The sequence below is a fragment of the Heterocephalus glaber genome, unplaced genomic scaffold, assembly GCF_053883595.1.
Source record: "Heterocephalus glaber isolate CG9 unplaced genomic scaffold, H.glaber_assembly_v1.0 deba00000594, whole genome shotgun sequence".
Taxonomy (NCBI): domain Eukaryota; kingdom Metazoa; phylum Chordata; class Mammalia; order Rodentia; family Bathyergidae; genus Heterocephalus; species Heterocephalus glaber.
In genome coordinates, this window is record NW_028258151.1 from 25,329,426 (window position 1) to 25,335,425 (window position 6,000).

At 38.3% G+C, this 6,000-nt stretch overlaps 1 pseudogene; it reads left to right on the plus strand.

Annotated features, from left to right (window-relative positions):
• The first annotated feature begins 2,172 nt into the window (after positions 1 to 2,172).
• LOC101702560 (protein kinase C iota type pseudogene) lies at positions 2,173 to 5,670 on the plus strand (annotated as a pseudogene).
• The last annotated feature ends 330 nt before the right edge of the window (positions 5,671 to 6,000 follow it).

A 6,000-nucleotide genomic window follows, 5' to 3' on the forward strand; every position in this document is an offset into this window, starting at 1 on the left:
AAGTAAAGAGGAAATACAATTATGTTATTAAAGATATGGTTGACAAATTTAAAAAAATTAAAAATAATTCCCAATACTTTTATAAACTTTATTTTATATTTTAACAAAAGTTTATTTCCTCAAACAGCCATTGGGTTAGTTTTTGACCACTGATTATAATTATATATAATTAGTTATAATTATGATTATAACTTCTGATCTAGATAAGAGCTATGAAAAAAGAAAAGCATGAAGCTAGAAATAAATTATGGAGTCAAGGGCAAGAGGCAGAAGACCTTGGTGGCCTCTTAGACCTTTATAAAAATTGAAGATGATTTGTGCAATGCTTGGTAGGATGGAGTATTTGAGCAAATCTTTCAAGAGTGAAATTAGGATCTTTAAGATACATTTAATTTTTAAATGATAATAATAAAAGTGGTACCTCGGTTCACAAACTTAATTTGTTCCATGATTCTGGAGAAGATGGCCACATTCATGTTAGTGTGGGGAAGATGGTCACAGTCATGTTCCTCAATCGAGGCAGAGTTTGTGAATGGAAGCAAAATTTTGCAGAATAAACAGAATTGTTCATGAATAGAAGCGTTCATGAACTGAGGCATTGCTGTACTGATCAGTATTTTATAGTATAACTATGAGAAAGGTATTTTTTCCATCTGTGGTTTGAAGGTAAAGAAACTGAGGAACAGAGAGGTTAAATAAATTACCTGATGTTTAACAGCTAATAAGTAGATAATTTAGAAATGAACCAGCCCAACTCCTGTCTTTATAAACTTCTAATTTGTGTGTTAGAAAGCTTGAAATTTTCTCCAAATTTACAGTGATAGTCTTAGAAACTTAATGTAAAAAATTTGATAATACTCTTGGATAAAGCTAATACAGGTAAAGAAATGGCACCTGCTGCACATCTGGTATAGAATAACATCCTCTAATTTTGATTCTTTTTTTTTCTATTGATTCATTTATTTATTTGAAAAATAAAAATTATATATGTATATGTTTACCATATACAACATGTTTTAGAATATGTATACATTGTGGATTGGTTCAATCAACTTAATTAAAATATATATAACCTCATTACTTCTCATTTTTTTCATGGTAGGAACATAAAATTTTCTCATTCAGCAATTTTCCCAAATATATTATGAATCATTATAATCACCATGACCTAGTGGGTATCTGAAAAAAATATGGGAGGATATAGTTTCATGTGAAGACCCAAGGTTCAAGGCCAAATATTGCAAAAGTAAAAAACTCAGTAGTTAGATGATACATTAGATAAAAAAGATACACAGATATTTAAATAGATAAAAATAAGTAAGTGGCCACTGATTTATTTAGTATAAAGAAAAAGATGGGCCATAGAGTCTTCTTAATGAAGAGGAGACTCTGGTTGTGGAACCCCAAGACATGACCTCACTTCCTTGGCGACATTACCTCACTTCCTTGGCAACATCTCCAAACAGAACTTGGAACCCTTTTGAATGGGCATCACAATCTACTAACAGCAGTCTCCCAAGCTCACTTGGCTGGAGACGGTCAACATCGAACATGCTGAGCTGCTTCTCCTCTTTGAGAGGCTGCAGCCTCAGGACTCCAGGCAGAGAAAGTATCTGTGAAAGATTAAGAAGACAGCTGACTCCATCCAGACACCGCAGGCCATGCTGCAGCAGCCGCACGACTGTCACAGACACCCCAGGGACAGTCTCCCTGGGAGTGACCACCAGTGACCTACTGAAATCAAGGTACCCCAGGGAAGTCTCCCTAAACCCAAACACCAATGGCACAGAAACTGGGAAGAGCCCAGGGCAAGTATCACCATGCCCAGAAACACCCAGCTCTGGGCAGGTCTCCCCAGACCCGGGCACAAAAAACCTAGAGAGTCAAAGTCCAGGGAGGGAGACCAAAGACACAGCCACTGGCCCCCAAGAGACACTGAGAAGGCTGGTGTACATCCACCCAGGCCTGGCCGCCACTACTGGAGACATCTTCACAGAGAGCCTTGCAGAATTCCAGTCAGTGTGGTCCCTGCAGTCAGTCAGGCAGCTCTCATTTTCTGAGCCCTGCCTGCCTGTTTCCATGGGCAGCCAACCCATCTATGGTCCCTTCTTCCAAGGCACCTCCACCACCCACACCACTACCCGATCTGCCCTGACTTTGGGAAGAGACATCATGACAAGGTCTCTTGAGAATTCCATTCCCTCTGAGGGCCCCTGTGATAAAGATCCAGATGTGTGGTGTCTGGACAATAAACAACTTTTCACCACACCCTGGGTAGAGGAGGAAGGAGACCCACATTCTGTGTCACCTCAGCTGGAATTAGAAGAAGCCATTAGGCTTTCTGAGCTAAAGAAAGATTCTGACCCCGTCCAAAAATGGGCATCTGAAATGAACAGACATTTCTCAGACAAAGAAGTAGAAATAGCAAATAAATACATGAAAAAATGTTCAACATCACTGGTCATTCGAGAGATGCAAATGAAAACAATGCTGAGATTCCACCTCATTCCAGAAAGAATGGCTGCTATCATGAAATCAACCAATAACAAATGCTGGCGGGGCTGTGGGGAAAGAGGAACCCTGCTCCTCTGCTGGTGGGAGTGTAGACTAGTGCAAGCACTGTGGAAATCAGTATGGAGATACCTCAAAGAACTAGGACTGGAAGTCCCATTTGACCCCGCTATTCCACTGCTGGGGATCTTCCCCAAAGATTTAAAAGAATCATACCACAGTGATATATGTGCACCCATGTTCATAGGAGCACAATTCCTAACAGCTAAAACTTGGAAACAGCCCAAATGCCCATCAACTGGAGACTGGATAAAGAAAATGTGGGGTTTTTTATAAAATGGAGCACTACTCAGCCATAAAAAATAAAAAATTAGAGACATTTGTAACTAAATGGATGCACACTGAGGTGATACTCTTAAGTGAAATAAACAGGACACAAGGGTAAATACCGAATAGTTTCTCTGGTGTGAGAAACTGAAAGTGTAAATAAGGACTAAAGTGTATAATAGGTAATGTGAAATAGGAAGAAAAGGGGCAAAGGGGAAGGAAGTGGGAGGGCTAGGGGAAAGGATAGAAGGGAATGGGATTAATATGAGAAAATGGAAAAATAGGAACAAAATCTTTGTAAATAGGGAGGACTGGAGGGGTTGAAGGGAGGGCTGGGCAAGGGTGAAAAATAAGAACCAAGAGAGACTATGTAAAGGTGCAAATTTCCAATGATGAATGTCATTATATTGTATACCTAACATGTACCAATGATTAGAATGAATAATCGATAATGCAAAATAGGAAGAAAAGGTCCAAAGGGGTAGGGGTAGTGGGAGGGGCAGGGGAAAGGAAAGAAGGGAAAGGAAAAATGAAGAGAAATGGAAAAAATGGCAATAAAGTCTTTGTAAATAGGGAAGGGTGGAGGGGGTGAAGGGAGGGCTAGGAATGGGGAAAAAATAAGAACCAAGATGCATTATGTAAAGGTACAGTTCCCAATGAGAAATGTAATTGTGTTGTATACCTAAAATGTACCAATAAAAGAATTCAACAACAACAAAAAAAGAAAGATTCTGAGCTCTTAATTCATTCATCGCCTCGTATACCAGAACATCCTAAAGTGCCTTGTCCAGGAGGAGAGAAATCCATCCACCACAGAGCTGCAGGCTGCTGGAGAAAGCTGTATTATGTGAATGGCCACACTTTTCAGGCCAAACGCTTCAGCAGGCGAGCTCACTGTGCTGTCTGCACAGACCATGTAGGGGGACTGGGCCTCCAGGTATATAAGTGCACCAACTGTAAACTCTTGATTCACAAGAAGTGCCACAAACTTGTCACAATTGAATGTGAGCAGCATTCCTTACCATCAGAGACCCTTGTGCCAGTGGATCCATCATCCGTAGCTTCAGACTCTGCACACACAGAGATCTGACAAAACCTTTCAACTCATGAGGCTTTAGAACAAGTTGATGAAGAGAATGAGATAGTGAACAACAGGGAAAGTAGCAAAGCTTCATCTTGTGTAGGTCTTCAGGACTTTGATTTGCTTGCTGTGATTGGCAGAGGAAGTTATGAGAAAGTATTGTTAGTCCAACTGAAAAAATCAGATTGTATGTACGCAATGAAAGTAGTGAACAAAGAGCGTATCAACATTGATCAGTTACAGACAGAGAAGCACGTTTTGGAGCAGGCATCCAACTGTCCTTTTCTCGTTGGACTGCATTCTTGCTTCCAGACAGAAAGCAGATTCTTCTTTGTTCTAGACTATGTAAATGGCGGAGATCTGATGTTTCATATGTGACAACAAAGAGTCTTTCCTGAAGAACATGCTAGGTTTTACTCTGCAGATATCAATTTAGCATTCGACTATCTTCATCAGCAAGGGATACTTTACAGAAATTTGAAGTTAGACAACTTATTACTGGACTCAGAAGGGCACATTAAACTCACCGATTACTGCGTGTGTAAGGAAGGCTTACAGCCAGGAGATACAACCAGCACTTTCTGTGGCACTCCTAATTACCTGGCTCCAGAAGTTGTAAGAGGAGAAGATTATGGTTTCAGTGTGGACTGGTGGAGTCTCGGAGTACTGATGTATGAGATGATGATTGGAGAGTCTCCATTCCATCTTGATGAGAGGCCTTATGAAAACTCAGTTGATTGTCTCTTGCAAGTAATTTTGGAAAGAGACATTTTCATACCTCGTTGTCTGTCTGTAAAAGCTGCAAGTGTCCTGGAGAGATTTCTAAACAGAGACCCAAAGGAAAGATTGGGGTGTCATCCTCAAAGGGGTTTTGCTGATGTTCAGAAGCATCCATTCTTTCAAAATGTTGACTGGGACGTGATGGAGCAAAAGCAGGTGGTACCACCCTTTAAACCAAATATTTCAGGGGGATTCAGTTTGGACAACTTTGATCCTCAATTTATTAATGAACCTGTTCAGCTCACCCCAGTTGATAATGACACTGTGAGGAAGATTGATGGATATGAATTTGCAGGTTTTGAGTATATCAGTCGCCTATCCATGTATGAAGAAGAATAGGTCTGATCCTCATTTTTCAAGTGTGCATTCTCCTTCTGTTGCCATTTAATGCTTGGAAAAACTTGTTACCAGCCTGGATAGAATTAACCATTTCATAATTGTCTGGAGGCTAATTTTACTTTATTGTTTTAAAGTTATATTTAGATGTAATACTTGATTCTTATAATCTATAATAGAGAATATTGAGATTTTTTTTTTGTTGATAGACTTGCTTTTTGTCATTTGACTTAAATAAAATGAGGCAATTGCTTGTTAGCCAACCATGTAAACACGTTCCATTTGTTGATTGGAGACAGAATGCCTAACACTTTTTCTTACTATTTACCATACAGAAAAATAATTTATCTTTTAAGTAGAATGTCTTAACTATGCTTGTTTTTCTCCAAACCACATTACCTATACTTTTAGGCCTCAGTTTATGTAGTTATTAAGGAAATCCAAAGAATACGTCTGTAGAAAATACATAAATTATAGTTCTAAATCCTTAAGTTTTTTCTTGAGTAGGGTAACACATAAAATAGATAGTAGAATTCATTTTAGGAGCACAGTGCTACTATTTTTATTATAATTAGTAGTTAGCAATTTATTTAAACAGTTTCAAGATGCAGCATTCTTCTGTTTATTTTAGCACCAGTTTTTGCAAAGGACTTCTAAAGTAACCGTGATCATCTAAATAAGTTACAATGTTACAGTCTTAGTAAATTTTCATTTTAGGTAAGCTATCTAAGTTTGAAATTTAGAATGATTTAAAACTTGTAGACATTTAATAAATTATCTCTATCTTTTTTTGGAAGCCCCATTTCATTAGAAATGTAACTTTTCCAAAGCTTGTAGTCATATATTGTCTTTTCTCTAAATAACTAAATTTGAAAATAATGAAAACCTCAAAAGAAAATGTTTATGTACATTCTGATGTTTATTTGAAAGGTATTTATGTTTCTCTTAATGCCTGGAACTTGCTT